The 15,047-nt window shown below is 46.9% G+C and overlaps 1 long non-coding RNA gene across 1 annotated transcript in view; it reads left to right on the forward strand.

Moving 5' to 3' along the window:
• The window catches only part of LOC109284488 (uncharacterized), a 42,095-nt gene that overhangs the window by 11,767 nt on the left and 15,281 nt on the right, over positions 1–15,047 (forward strand). Inside the window, exons 2-3 of the long non-coding RNA XR_009456519.1 lie at positions 2,831–2,944; positions 8,724–8,807. This is a non-coding gene — a long non-coding RNA (uncharacterized LOC109284488). The remainder of the gene's footprint in view (positions 1–2,830; positions 2,945–8,723; positions 8,808–15,047) is intronic.

Raw genomic sequence — 15,047 nt, forward strand, 5'->3', positions numbered from 1 at the left:
AGGTTGTTTTTAAGGCTGAGGATGGCTCTCCATTTCACAAGACTGAGGTTGTAGCATAAACGTTGTTACTTTTTGGCAATCTCAGAGAAGGCACAGAGACAGAACCAGTTTATATACAGGTCCAGTGTGGAGCTGCAGTATAATTACATTTGAGGCTGTAACAAAATTACATTTGTTATCATTTTATGTGGGTGGTGTCTATTTTTAAACTCCTCATGGACAGAAGATTCTCAACATATCTTCAGTGTTTTGTTCGTGTTGCAAAAGGACAGAATTTTTATTTGTTTTTTTCTCAAGGCCCTGGAAATCAAAACGATCTGTATCCAGAACCATGGGATCATAAAAAAATAAGGTTTCCAAGGGATGTCAAGAGGTGATCTAGTCCAATGTCTTGCTCAAGGAAGGATCACCCCTAACTAAATCAATCCAGCCAAGTATTTGTCTAACCTGCACTTAACTCCTGATGCTGGAGATTCCACCGACTTTTTGGGTAATCCTCATAGTTATAAAATGCTATTGATTGCCATCCTTGTTTGAGCAACTTTTTAGTGTTTGAAGACTGGTATCTGTTGAATCTCCCTGTAGTCTCCTGGCACTATCAGGCACAGGATATAAACCCTCACCCCTATCTGGCGACCACCGCTCCCCTGTGAAGGGGAATATCCACTTGTGTATGGTTGTATGTGGTTGTATGACCACTTAGCCATCTGGGTGCTAACAGCCCTCAAAACCCTCTCAGATTTTCTGGCTACATGACTGGGTTAAACTCTACCTTAATCTGCAAAAGAGATTGGGGGAAGGGGAGAAAGAATCACATCAAACATCGGACCACATCAAACTCCAAATCCACATCCCTACAGACCAAAGCCTGCCGCTTTCACTTCCTTTTAAAGGTAATCACTCTCCCTAGTCCTTCACAAGGACAGAAGGAGACAGCGGTTAAGCTGCTTTGTACTTGGCTCTGATAAATGGCTGCAGGACAAGTTTGGAATAAAAAAACACTTTAGCTTCTTAGCAGCTGCCTCATCACTCTTTCCTATTCACTTGGGAGCCATGTGCCCAGCAGGACGGGTGCCCCTTGGCAAAAGCAGGCAGCTGAAATGCTGTTGAATGGGGAGAGGGCAGAGAAAGCAGGAAAGCAGGGGCAACCCATAAGTGTTCAGGCCTTGTTGTAGGCCCATAGTCCAACCTAACTTCCCTGAAATGCACGCACCCTTCCAGTGGCAGTGAAGCTGAGGGAATAGCACACAACAGCATCAGGAGACCTAAATTTTCTCACTGACTGTCCTGCTGGCAGACTAAGTGACCACAGGCTGTGCTCTGTGCCTCAGTTTTTCTCATCTGTGGGCACATTTACACATGGGCATTTACTGTGCTGTAACTCAAATTACTGTGTAGTGTGGGCACACGTCTACATGTGAATGCCCATACTGCACAGTAAATATGGTGACTTATGCTGACCTGAGTGTAAATTTGCTACCTACATCATGCAGATATCAAATTTATACCCAATTAGTTACTCCACAGTAACACATGTAGACGCCTTCCTGCTCAGTAACACTTTAGTAACACTCAGTAATACACATGCCTTACTGTTCAGTCCACTGTTTGTAGACTGACTTGGAACTAACTTCCAAACTAACTTGGAACTAAGACCCCATGCCACTATACAAGCAAGGAAAAGTTTGTGGACTGACTTGGAACTAACACGTCAGTCCACACACAGTGTCAATGTGCTTTAACACCTGCACATGTAGACTCTTGCCTATTCCCTGTTACTGTGCAATAAGTTACTGTGCAGTAAATTTAAGCCAGCGTAAATGCATGTGTAGACACACCCTGTAACATGAAGCTAATGGTACTGATCTCCTTTATAAAGCAGGTTTGGAAAAGCTCTGTGCAAGGTCTAGGTGTCATTCCTGACAAGCTTTCAAAATCATCTAAAATAATGACATTTAAAACAATAGGTATGGGGCTCTTTTTATGCATTTCCCTTTTGTTGGGTCTTAGGGGGACATCTGGGTTACACAAGAGTGAATCTAGGATTTTGAAAAGTGAAGTGCAGTTCAGATCAGTTCTTTCCAGGCTGGCAGGATGGAGGAAGTGCTGCTGGCTGCCCATCCAGCTTGGGAAGATAGATCAGGCAGCCTGGTTCCATCATTTTCCCATGTACAACAGGAATGGAGGACTGTACCCCCCTGGATCTGTCCCTGGGGTTACATATTTCAGCTTGTCCTTGCCACCAAAAGGGCTAAAGTGATTTTTTTCTTGTTTTGAAAGTTAGAGGCAGATGCAATTTCCTGGCTTCAGGTGCTGGGGCTTTCCAAAAACAAGCTCCTCATCAGGGCAAGCCTATTCAAAAGCTATGCATCTTGCTCAGGGTCTCATCCCAGAGTATCATAGAGTTATAGAGAAGTAGAGCTGGAAGGGACCTCAAGAGTTCATCTAGTCCAGCTCTCTGCCTGGGGCAGGATTAGCCCTATCCAAACCATCCCATACAAACCACAATCTAAACTCTACATAAGACTACTGTCAACCGTGACACAACATAGACCTAACACTGTAATCTGCCACAGGTAAAGCAAGGGAATCATGGCAGCCAATGTCCTGCTTCTATGAAATGTTGTCAATATATGCTCAAGATGTCCCAGGTAGAGGGTCTCATCCCCACTACAGAGGAAGGCAAAAACCCCACAACAGGCAAGCCCCCCCCCCAAACTTAGGCTCTAGGTTTGTCACAGTAAACTGGGTTGATCTTGCATTTGTCCTCTCCCCAGCGTATGGATTTTTTCCCTCTCACTAACATCCGTCTTTGGTTGCATTTTCTCAGCAGTCATTGGAAACGAAGAGCTTTCCATTCCCCTGTGGCTTGGAGAACTCTCCCAAAAGCAAATCAATGCACCAGGGTCTCATTGATCCTCCTGTGTGACAGGCCCAAGAAGAGGTAGGAATTTCCCTCCATTCACTTTAATTTGCTCATTACATGGAAAGATTATAATCACGGATTAGCTTATCTTTAATCATCCTGACTGGCAAGCTGTGACCACTGAAATGCTAACACCATTAAGCAAGTGCGTCCAGAGCACAGTCCCCTCCTCCTCCCCCAGCCACTTCCAGCATCAGTTGGTGAATCCTAATTACAAAGCATCCATTGCTGTTAATCTAGGAGAGGGTGAGGAGGCTTGAGACTCAGAGGTATTGCTGGGCTGCTGGTTCTTCTCACTTATGAAAGATGCCCACCCCATTAGCAGTGAATATGACCATCTGAATGGAAGATACCATAAGAGTCTCAGAATCTGTTGACCCTTTAGAGACAGCAAGAGCTGATTAAAGTCACTGGCTATGTGGTCACATGGAAGGGATTCCTTATATCTCAATAGTTAAAGCAGACCAGATGCAAACATTAGCTAGTTCTTTTTTCTGGGAATCCCACCTGCTTAGGGCAGAGATCTCCCCCTTTGATGATTCCTTGCTGCCAGGCCATGGCAGACTCACCTGCAGTAATTCACAGGCCTCTCTAGAAGTGATTCCCAGCCCCTGCACTCCTTGGCAGGCTGGCTGAGCTGCATAAGTGAGTGTGTTCTATGCACACTGGACAATGCAGAGAACTTGCATACAGGCATGAGTACACATGAGCACCCCTCTGCTTTCTGAAAACAGTCCATCCTTCAGGTCAGCTCCAACCTATGCAGATTGGTGTGTGGTGCCCATGCCGGGGGGGGGGGGGGATGAAAGGAGGGTCCATGGGTGTCCAGAGGCCTGCTGGTATCTGCACGTAGGTAGTGCCTGTGTTGCAGGCCCTGACAGATATTCTCTCTAAGACATGATGGGATTTAATTCACAGTCCTAACAATTGTACCTCCTGCCATGCCACACTTGACTGTCAGGATGCATGACTCTGGGATTGTGACTTACCTGTTGGTACAAGGGGAGCCTGGCATCATGAGCCCAGGCTTCTCCTATACCAGCAAGATGAAATCAGCTGATTGTCATTTGGGGCTGGGAAGTGGGAATCAAACCATTCCCCAGCCCCAGTCAATAACTGGCTGATTGTCAAAACTCCAGCTTGAAGGCAAAAGGAACCTGGGACTGGGCTGCTGCAGCCCAGCACTGGGCTCCCCATGCACCAGGACTTGTCTAAACTCTGTGCTGCCCAGATGGGTAGCACACATGGTTTTTACTCATCCCTAGGCAAGAGAACACTGCGATCTGGCTGCAGCAGCCCAATCACCAGGTACCCTTGTACCAGGACCTATAAAACCGTGTGTGCTGCCCAGTTGGCACAGATGACGACATGAATTTCATAGATTTCATAGACATTAGGGCTGGAAGAGACCTCGGAAGATCATAGAGTCCAGCCCCGCACCCGAAGGGCAGGAAGTCAGCTGGGGTCATAGGAACCCAGCAAGATAAGCATCCAATTTACTCTTGAAGATGTTCAATGTAGGCGCTTGAACCACCTCTGATGGCAGGCTGTTCCAGACCTTGGGGGCTTGGACTATAAAGAAATTCTTCCTTATGTCCAGCCTGAAATGGTCTTGCAGTAGTTTATAACCATTTAACCTCGTCATCCCTTGGGGCGCTCTGGTGAACAAACATTCCCCCAGGTACTGGTGGTCACCCCTGATAAACTTATAGGTGGCCACCAGATCACCCGTGAGCCTGCACTTTTCCAGGCTAAAGAGCTCCATGGCTCTCAGCCTGTCATCGTAGGGTCTGCTTCCCTGACCTCTGATCATGCGCGTGGCTCTTCTCTGGACTCTCTCAAGCTTCTCCACATCCTTTTTGAATTCTGGAGCCCAAAACTGGGTGCAGTACTACAGCTGCAGCCTCACCAAGGCCAAGTACAAGGGGAGAATGACGTCCCCTTGGCTTTCCTGGTTTGCTCTCTGCAGGACCGGACCAGTGCAGAATATTCCTGCTTGGAGGTGAATCCCATCCTCCATCCTTTGTAGGCCTTTCTTTTTAGCCTCAGGAGGTCTAAAAAGATGCCTGGAGAGCCAGGGGGGCTGCTGTGCCCACTTGCTGCCTTTCCTCCAAGATGGAATAGAATTAGCTTGTGGATTGAGGATCACTCCCTTGAGGAGCAACCACTCTTCCTGAACTCCCCTCCTCCTGGGGTTGCAGTCCTTTGGGGCCTCACTGACAAGCCTCCTGTGCTTGTAAAAGTCGGCTTTCCTGAAGTCAAGGACTTCCGTGTTGCTGACTGACTTGCCAGCTTTACGGCGGATGGTGAAGGTGATCAGCTCGTGGTCGCTGTCACCCAGCTTCCCATTGATCACTAGCTTGCCGATTATGTCATCCCCAGTAGCCAGTACCAGGTTGAACAATGCTTTACCTCTCATTGGCCCATAGACTTGAGTCAGGTAGAGTCATCCACACATGATAGGAAGCTTTGCGACCTCTCGGATTTTGCTGAGTGATCCTCCCACAAGATGTCTGGGTAATTGAAGTCACCCATGACAACCATGGTCCTGGAGCATGCAGCCTCAGCCAGTTCCCAGGAAAACTCCTGGTCAAGCTCTTGACTTTGGGTGGGAGGTCTGTAGTAGACTCCCACCGTTGTGCCCTCTGTGCCGTGTTCCCCACAGATTTTAACCCAGAGGGTCTCCAGCCGTCCACCCTGGTCACCAACATCAGCTTGCAGGGATGCGTAGCTTTCCTTAACATAGACAGCTACACCCCTGCCCCTTTTATCTACTCAATCTCTCCTGTACAAGGTATAGCCATCTATACCCATGGTCCAGTCATGGGTGGAGTCCCACCAGGTCTTTGTTATCCTTATGACATTGTAATTATTTGTGTTAAGCAGGAGGATGAGTTCCTCCTGCTTATTCCCCAAGCTCCTGGCATTTGTGTACAGGCAGGCAAGTGTCCCCTTGGGGGCTCTTGCCTTGCCCACAGATTGTACCAGGGCTGAGGCAGGTGTGGGCTCCCTTAAATGCCTTGGCCTACTGGCTTTGCAAGGGTTGCTCAGTGGGCCAGCAGTGGCGGTAGTCCCCCCGTCCCCCGGTGGGCTTAGTTTAAAGTCCGGTGGAGCAGTTCAGCCAGTCTGGCTGAGAAGAGCCTCCTCCCCAGGGAAGAGTGGCGGAGGCCATCTCTTCCCAGCAGCTCGCTGCCTCTCTCATCAAAGAGCGGGGTGTGGTCATGGAAGCCAAAGCCTTCCCGATGACACCAGCACCGCAGTCTTTGATTAACTATCTGGATCCTCCTCTCCCTCCTCAGCCCATAACCTGAGACTGGGAGGATCAAAGAGAACACCACCTGTGCCCCCAGACCCTTTAACCCCACTCCCAAATCCCTGTAGCACCTCATGACCCAGCTAGGAGCACTCCGAGCATGATGCAAATGAGCCACAAAGCTATTCCACATTACATTACATGTGGAATAACTTCGTGGTTCATTCACTCTATTATCACACCTTAAAGTGATTTATCCATGTGGTCAGGTTACTATTTAAAGGGTAATTAGCCTGTTAATTACATGTTAAATGTAACATATGTCAGGGGCTGTAGAGGCAGGAATGCTGTCTGTATATGTGGGCATGGATGTGAGCATTGTAGGAGTTCCACTTATGCTCTGTCCTAGCGCTAAGAAACTTTTACTAGTGAAAGTCACACACTGACACAGGTGCACAAAAGCCTTTAATTTTAAGAAATCAGCATGTTATGTCAAAATAATACATTGTGTTAGAAAATTTGCAACAAGTTCAAGTGATGGATGTGCATGTCAGCATGTGTACCTTAGGCACATATCCCCTAGAGACCAGAATCTGCCATGTTTGGGTCTTCAGACAGTAACACTCATGCAACCAGAGTAAGCAAAGCTACTTTTGGTGTGAGTGAGTGCAACGGGCATACTTAATGAGTCCAGATCTTAGTCCACCAGTTAGATGCCTAATTGTGACTGTATACCAGCTCAAGTTCCTGACAAAACATAACTCATCTACTTATGTAATGCTTCATCATCTTAGTATTAAGACAAGTCACAAGAAGCAATGAGCAGGAGGAGGAGCCCTTGAGCAGGATGGAATAGGATTATATATAGGTGCTTATGTCCACTAGGTGCCTATTAGGTGGAGCAGAATCTGGCTTGATGGTGTTTTACATCCCCTGTGCACAGGTGTGAGTGGCATACAGGAGGCCTAGCATAAGAGAGTTCACATAAGCTGTCTCCATTCCTGGCCAGTTTAGGATTCAAAATATCCAGGTGCTGATCTGAACCCATTCTCCTCGTGTTTGGGGTTCTGCTCACTATCTCCATACCTGCATTCATTTTTTTTCCTTAGCACTGTTCCAGCATGAAAATGGATACATTCTAGCACTGCCATGGGGTATATTCTGGAGCCTGTGCAACCTGAGCGCTAATCACTGCATGTTTAACTCTGAGCCCGCAAAACAAACTTCAGCCTGACATTTCCATTTGTCAAGCTGTGATCTGACTGTGTGGCTGAGAATCCACAGCCGACCGCCTTCCCCCCCAAGGGAATCACTGTCAAAGGGTTTTGACTCATTCCAAATGCACCAGTGGGTTGCATCAACATCCAAATCCACCAGCTCCAAAGAACTGAGTGATTCAATGTCTCTGTGAGAGCAGCATTTAGGGGCTGATTCCCTGGGGTATAAATTTCCTCTTAACAGAACTGGATAAAAAAACTGCAGCACTTATCCAACAGCTCTCCCTCTTGGCTTCCTGACTGTGATCTGTTCCTGGATTATTATGGCAGAGCTAACAAACCCAAATATTCACAAATCATGAGTTTGTCCTCCCTAAATCAGGAGACCACTTAAAAATCCACCATTAACCCCCCCACACACAAATTTAAAGGGTATTTTTCCCCCAATTTCTGCTGATGAAACATTTAGCATTTCCGTGTCAAGCTTTTTTTCAACTGATAAGACTAAAATTTAACTTTTTTAAAGATAGCTAAAATTGTACCCTGATCACATGCCTCCAAGAATTGGAGCTTAAAGAAAATAATTTTACTGCTGGATACATTCCAAAAATGGAAGTATAAGGACGAAATGTAACCAAAAGGGAGTTGAAGATATCAGAGCAAACGTTCATAGAAAAGTTGGGGTGGAAAGGACCTCACTAAATGATCTAGTTCAACCCTCTGATCAAAACAGGAACATCCCTATCCAAACCAACCTGTGTGAATGTTTGTCTGACCTGATCTTTTTAGAAACATCCAGCGATTGATGTCACAGCCTATCTAGGCAATTTGTTCAGAACCAAACCATTCTGGTTCTGGAGAGCTTTTCCAAAGCATGAGATCTTCTGTGCTGCTAAGTGTTCATGTCCTGACACCAGAGCACTTGCACTTGGGGACCTGTCCCCCTACTCCAGAAGAATTTCCTGAAATAAGCAAAATCTTCACTGCAGCTGAAAATCACACTGCTGAGGAGAAGACCTAGGCCACTTCAACTTGGGCATGAGTAGTAGTTACCAGTGAATGTAGTCATAAAACTAACTGCTCCTGATGCCCAAATCTATTGCTGCTATGTAACATATAGCCCATTTTGCTAGGCATTCTCCATACACACAGCAATCAGCAATGTGTAGGATTTTTCTCTTCAGGAAAGGGCTCAGGATGAGAATGCTGTGGCTCATGGTAACGGAGTTCTGTGGAGTGTTGATGGGTGTTGACGGCTGAGTTTCCTGTCTCTTGTGGACCACTGTGAATAAAGCAGGACTGAAATGTTGCTCTGTTGGCTTTGCAGATTCAAGCAGCAGCCCATGACTCAACCTGTATAAATCAAGAGAGGATATGAAGGCAGCATTGGGAAACTTCCACAAAGAGACTGGTAGGTTGCATCTGGGATGGTCAGGATCATTGACAGCCCACGGAGCTTATATATCTCACCATTTTCATTACTGCTTGTGACCCTAATTCTTCAGTTTTCTCTGAAAAGGAATAGCAGTTTAAAGCAGATTGCACAAGAGACAAAAGTCGTCTCTCAGAGAAGACGGGACAGACAGCTCCCTGGACAGGCCCAGCCACCTCAAACAAGAATCCTCAGTCACGGGCACAAGGAGAATATGTGTAGCTGAGAAGAGTGAACACTGTCTGCAATTTGCTGGCACATGATGGGAATAACAGGATCTAGTTGGAACAAATTAGGAAGAATATCTCCCATCAGTGGATTGCTAATAGTTTATGAAGTTGCAATTATATACTGCACTGAGTAATGTGTAGCTCTAAAAGGAGTTTCATACCTCAATCCAGTTTGGCACTAAGTTAAAATAGCTCCTCATTATCTCCTTTGTAATATTTATTTAGCAGAAGTGTTCTGAGTATGACATTGAGCAATCTTGTCACACACACAGTAACCGGGGCCCTTCAAAATCATTCTCTTCTAGTTTTAATCAGCTTCTTATTACTCCATTGGGAGGGAAATAAACTTGTGAGCTGCAATGATCATTGCTTGGTTATAGGGAAAACCTCAATTGTAGGGGAAAGTCTGGCATTTCGGGACCATTTTCTTTTGAAGTTGGGATAAAAACTGGAATTTGTGGAGTCTCTCATGGAAAGAGAATTCTCAAAATTGTTCATTGTAGAAACTATGAGCAATTTCCACTTGATTTTTCAGAGCAAAACTGGAAGCTCTGGCTGTCCTGGCTCCCCAGCAGTGACAGACCACCTGAGCTGTTCCTGGGGAACTGGGGGTAGCTGAGAGACCTGAGCATCCCATTCTTAAGCTGAGGCTCTCAGGGCTTCCAGGCTTCCTGCTATGGAGGACGGAGCTGAGACCTGAAGGGTATGGGCAATCCATCTCCCAGCATCAATCATCAATCCAGAGCATAACATGCTGATTTGTGCCAAAATCATGTGTAAGCTAATGATGCTGCCTTGACATATTCCTAAGTGTGCTGGAGACTGATCTTGAGAGTGAGCATGAATGGATGTCCCCACAGTAGCTTCACTGCTGCATTTCTGTATTTGGCACATGCAAGCAGGAGTGGGTTGGAGAGGCATGCCTGGGTAGCATCCTTGCCGGTGTACGATGGAAGTTATGGTGCAGACACACCTCAACTGCCATGTTGGAACCAACAATTCTAGGATTTCTAGGATCCCAGCTCCACATGACAGACAGCCTGTGTACCCTGGCTGTAGCATAGCATAATAAAGCTACACATGGGCATGGAGTTTGAAAGCCCAGGGTCTGGAACAACCCATCTGATTCTCTGATGGGAAATGAGGCAAATGCCAATCTTTACCATCCTGCTCAGAAAAGACAAACAGCTTAGTCAAGGCCTTGTTACATGGTAACTTTAGGCAGCTTCTGGAGCTCTTAATCCCTAGACTTGCTACACATAAACACCTTTTAAATGGCTTAAAGCACTTGTTATTGGATTTAATGTTATGCAAATCCAGGGCAGGATTATCTCTAGTCTGCCTAATGTTGCTTCTGTTCCATTGAAGTGTGGTCACTCTCTATAGCAGGCAGTAGGCCCTCCTGATTCAGGGTGAGTGGGGACACAGGGGCACAGCAGGTCTGGGCATATCAGCTCACCCTCCTGGGCACATCTGGCAGAAGCCCCTGAGCATTTGGGACTGTGGTGCCTCTCACCACTGCTCAGAGCAGCCCTGCTCCCAGAAGGAGCAAAGTGAGCCAGTCCAAGCACGGGGCTGGGGGGTGGGGTGGGAAATGCACTGCCTCCCTGCCATTCCACCATTTCTTGGACTGGCTCTGCTCCCAGAAGGAGCAAAGCCAGCTGGTTCCAGTAGCGGCAGGGATGTTGTGCCCTCCCTTCCCCCCACTCAGATTGGCTCAGTATGTTCCCAGTGAGAACAGAGCCAGTTCAAGCAGTGGCAGGAGGCTCCAGGGCTGTAGCACTTGTTCTGTCCAGTGGAAGCAGCAAAACTGTCCTTGGCCTAACTCATGGTGGGCAAAATATGGCCTCTGAGCTGGATCTGGCCCCCCCAAAGAATTCTATCCAGCCCTTGGTGGGTCCTTCAGGCCCACCCAGCCCAGGCACAGGGGTCAGCCTGGGCCATAGTGCATGCAGCCAGTCCCATTGTCACCGGGCACATGCTGGGGTGGGAGTGGTGCAGTTGTTGGATTTGGCTTCTCAGCAGCCTCCACAGTGGTAGCTCACTCTGTCTGGCTGCCACTACCAGTATGTCTGCAGCTGCCACCAGACCCAGCCCTGCTACGCAGGCACCTCAGCCCATCTACCCTACACCCATCCCTGGGGGCACCAGATGGATTGGGTGGGCAGGATCTCCATAGCGACTGGCCTGGAGACCCCTGTTGGGAGGGGTCACTCAGCCAGGCAGCTAGGATGAGCCTGCAGGTGGGCAGGGAGTGGTGTTTGGGAGTGGGACTGGCTTGTGAGACGAGGGTATAGCAGGGTGGTGACAGCACAGGTTCAGGGCCCAGGGCAAAGCCACAGTCTGCTCCCCAGATGTCCCTGCTAGCAGAACTGGTGCCTGTCACAGGGATGTACAGGGACCGGATCATGGCTCTGTCCTGGACCCAGGCCCAGACCCCATGCTGTCACCATCCCACAATCCCAGCCCCAGCCCTAGTGCCAGCCCCAGTTGCCCATCCTGCTCCTGGACACCACTCCTTAGTCACCCATAATCCAATCCTATTCATCCAGCTGAGCATGTCGTGCCCATGGGGGGCCTTGGCTGGTCTCCATGGTCTCCATCCACCTACCTGCTCTGTTTGGTGCCCCCAGCAGTGGGTGCAGGGCAGATGGACCCAGGTTCAGATGGGATCAATTGCTACCTCCCACCCCTGCCATGCTGGGCCAGGTCAGAACTACCTCCCGACCCCGCTATCTCAAGCCTCCAACAACTCACCAAAATCCTGAAGTGGCTCTCCAGCCCAAATAACTGCCCACCCCTGCCCTGTCTCCTAGTCCAGTCCTTGCTCTCTAAGCCTTTAGTGATAAGTAACAGCTGTGCAGGTGTGGGGCAATCAGAGCAGGTTTTTTGCCTTACTGTGTGACTGCTCCACTGAGCCAACCAACAGGAAGTTGATTAACATTTGTGCGGCTTTCAGCATAAGGTATAACAAGGCCTTCAGTTTCACTTTCACTCTGCAAGGTTTGGGTTGCAATTATCATATTACCTATGGGAGGGAAGTCTGGCAGGTGAAAATGTCTCCCATTCCTCCAAACCCTTTTTACCCATTGGGTTTTAAAAGCAAAAAAGGAGAAACATTTGTACTGATTTAGATCTTGTATAAACTTAATATTCTCAAGTATGATTATCAGAATATTAGGGGTATTTTTTTAGTGTGTCAGCTTCTAAGGTTCTGAAATTATGCAAGAAAATCAGCTTTAATTAAAAAAACCCAATACTCCAGCCTTGTAAGCAAGTAGGAAAAAGTTTGGAAATGTTACCCAAAATGTTGAAATAAGGAAAGGCAGTTAAAAATAACCCCAAAACAATATTTTTTTTAATTTATTTATTTATTTTTTTCATCTCATGATTTTTCAACATCTCATGATCTGGGTAAAACTATTTAATGTTTTCTGAATGTTTGTGATTAGCAATACTTTCCCAATCCTGCATTTCTAGCCACGTTGACCTTTCAGAGACTTTTTCAATATTTTAAACGCAGCCACAGATGCTTCATCACAATGCCGAGAATCAGGACACACAAGTGGGATCAACCTCAGGGACCGATATTTTCCTTTTCAGCTAAGTCAGTGTTTTGTTGCCATGGGGCATTCAGGCAATTGCTCAGACTACTTTTTTGGGGCAATTTTCAGCTTAATTCCTTTGTCATTTGCAATTAGAGACATTTATATGGCAGCAAGGAATCGTACAAATGCTTCAACAGATCAAAATGTCTTGCAGAGATGCGTGCTTGTTGTATTAGCTACGCTTGGCTTCTATGGAAGAACTCCATAACTGAAGTGAATGTAAATCTACCAAGGTGTCCTCCTTCAGCACCTTAGATTCAGCAGTCACAGGGTAACAAGCAATTACATTGAAAACTGAGACACTGTTGCAGAGCAAGGAAGAGAAACTGGCCAGGTGTAAACGTTGAGAAGCAGAGACTTCCAAAGATATTCTGCATCCTCAATGAGCAACTGCTGTTTATAGAGAAAGGAGGCTCTGGTGGGTTAAGGCATCTGATTGGTACTCAGATCTTGGCTCCACTCCCAGGTGTACTATAGACACCTGGGGCAGCAGTACTACAGACACCTATGGCAGTGGTTAAGTTACCTAATAACGTTGCACTTTGGGTCCCCTGTCTATAAAACTGAGGTAATAGTTCTTACTTGCCTAGACTGTTAAGTGTTTTAAGGTAGGGACTAATGTTAAATGCTCAAGTTCATGAAAATGTCAGTCATTAGGGATGGGGGTGGTAGAATAACCTATAATTTAAGACCATTGAGGAAAGTGACCCAAGATCAATATAGATGAGAGAAGATGAAGGGTAGATAGATAGGTGGATATTTAGCATATGAGAATAGATGGAGGGATGGTTGCACATGTATGAGGAAAGACAGAATTATAGGGATGTAGCACTGTGCAGGAGTATAACCAGAGGTATGCAAACAGAGCATCAGCCCTGAGTACTGTCTTAAAGAGGAAGTAGTATGGCAGCTGCCGCCACCACCAATCCAACCATTGATGCCTCTGCTGCAACTGCCTACCCAGGGCACAAAATTTGCTAGCTATGCCTCTGGGAGTATGCATGGAGATAAGCATGTGGGTAGGTAGGAAGGTAGAGAAATAGATAGAGGTTCTCCAGAGGGGTAGAAAGACTTATTTGCTAAGTAATATGTTCACCAAGAAGCTTTCTGCAGTCCTACTCTGAATCACTGAACAGAGTCTCTGTTATGAAGTCTCTATAAGATGACAGCTCTCCTGATGACATGACAGAGCCAGTCCCTGACTGGACATATGATCACAGCAACAGTATTTCTGTAAGCAACTTTCAGGGTTTCTTTACACAAACACACACCCAGGCACACATGCAGACAGATTCCAGTCAGTGGATGTGGTGCCACGACCTCACTGGACCTCTTCAGCCTCAGCAGGGGCAGTTGTGCCACCATCATTCTGATCTTCCTAATCCAAGGCCTGGGCCTGGAGCTCAGCTGATAACATAAAGAGGCTCCTTGCCACCCCATTTGCAGTGATAAATGCCTGGCAATATCCTGGGCTGTCACAGCTTCCGACTGAAGTGTGGAGAAAAGGACCCTGGAGCCATTTCCCTTGATCTGTCTAATGTGCCATAATCATTGTTCAGCACTTGCTTCAGCTTCCTTGCCTCCCTCCCTGCTTGCTAAAGAGTAGAATTAAAAGAGATTTGTCCTAGGGGTGGGACAGCTTGTGCCTTTCCTTTCCTCAGTCAGGGAACTGAATTCCTAAATTCTCAGCACCAGCTGCCTTCTGCCTTCCTTTCAGAGAGTGAATTCAGTGCTGAGGAAAGGGACCAGACTGACCACTGATGGGGTCAAACTTGCAAATTTATTGACTCCACCACAAACTTCAATGGAGCAATGCAGGTTTACTGGAGCAGGGGTCTCATCCTCTGTCTGCAATGAAGCTTGGTAGATTTATACCAGCTGGGGATAGCGCTGTTATATTTACATCAGCTGGGCATCTTAGTTTCATTTATCCCAAGCCAGGCACAGCCCAGTTGATAGAAGGGTGAGGCTCTCACACCCTCCACTACCAGTATCATTTGACTCAGACTTGAAGTGGGCACTCCCTTTTCATCTCTGTGGGCCCTATAGAAACAGTGACCCCTTTGCCAAGACACCCAATAAAATGACATGAAGCCAGACGGATCACAGCTTTTGGTGGTAAGGACACCTCTCTTAGAGGAACAGGACTAACCTCCAGACTGATCTCCACACAGTTCATTTCTCATAAGCCTCCAAAGCATGTCCTGAAGGCCACAATTCCACTGTTTCTAACCTGGCCTAGATTCAAACCAACAAATGACAGTAAATTACATACTGCTAATCCACTCTGTTCAGCACTGGTAACACCTTGGCTGGGGTATTGTTTTCACTTTGGAGTACTGCACTTAGAGAAACACGTGGACAAATTAAAAAGTGTCCAG

This window comes from Alligator mississippiensis, chromosome 14 (assembly GCF_030867095.1).
Source record: "Alligator mississippiensis isolate rAllMis1 chromosome 14, rAllMis1, whole genome shotgun sequence".
Classification (NCBI taxonomy): domain Eukaryota; kingdom Metazoa; phylum Chordata; order Crocodylia; family Alligatoridae; genus Alligator; species Alligator mississippiensis.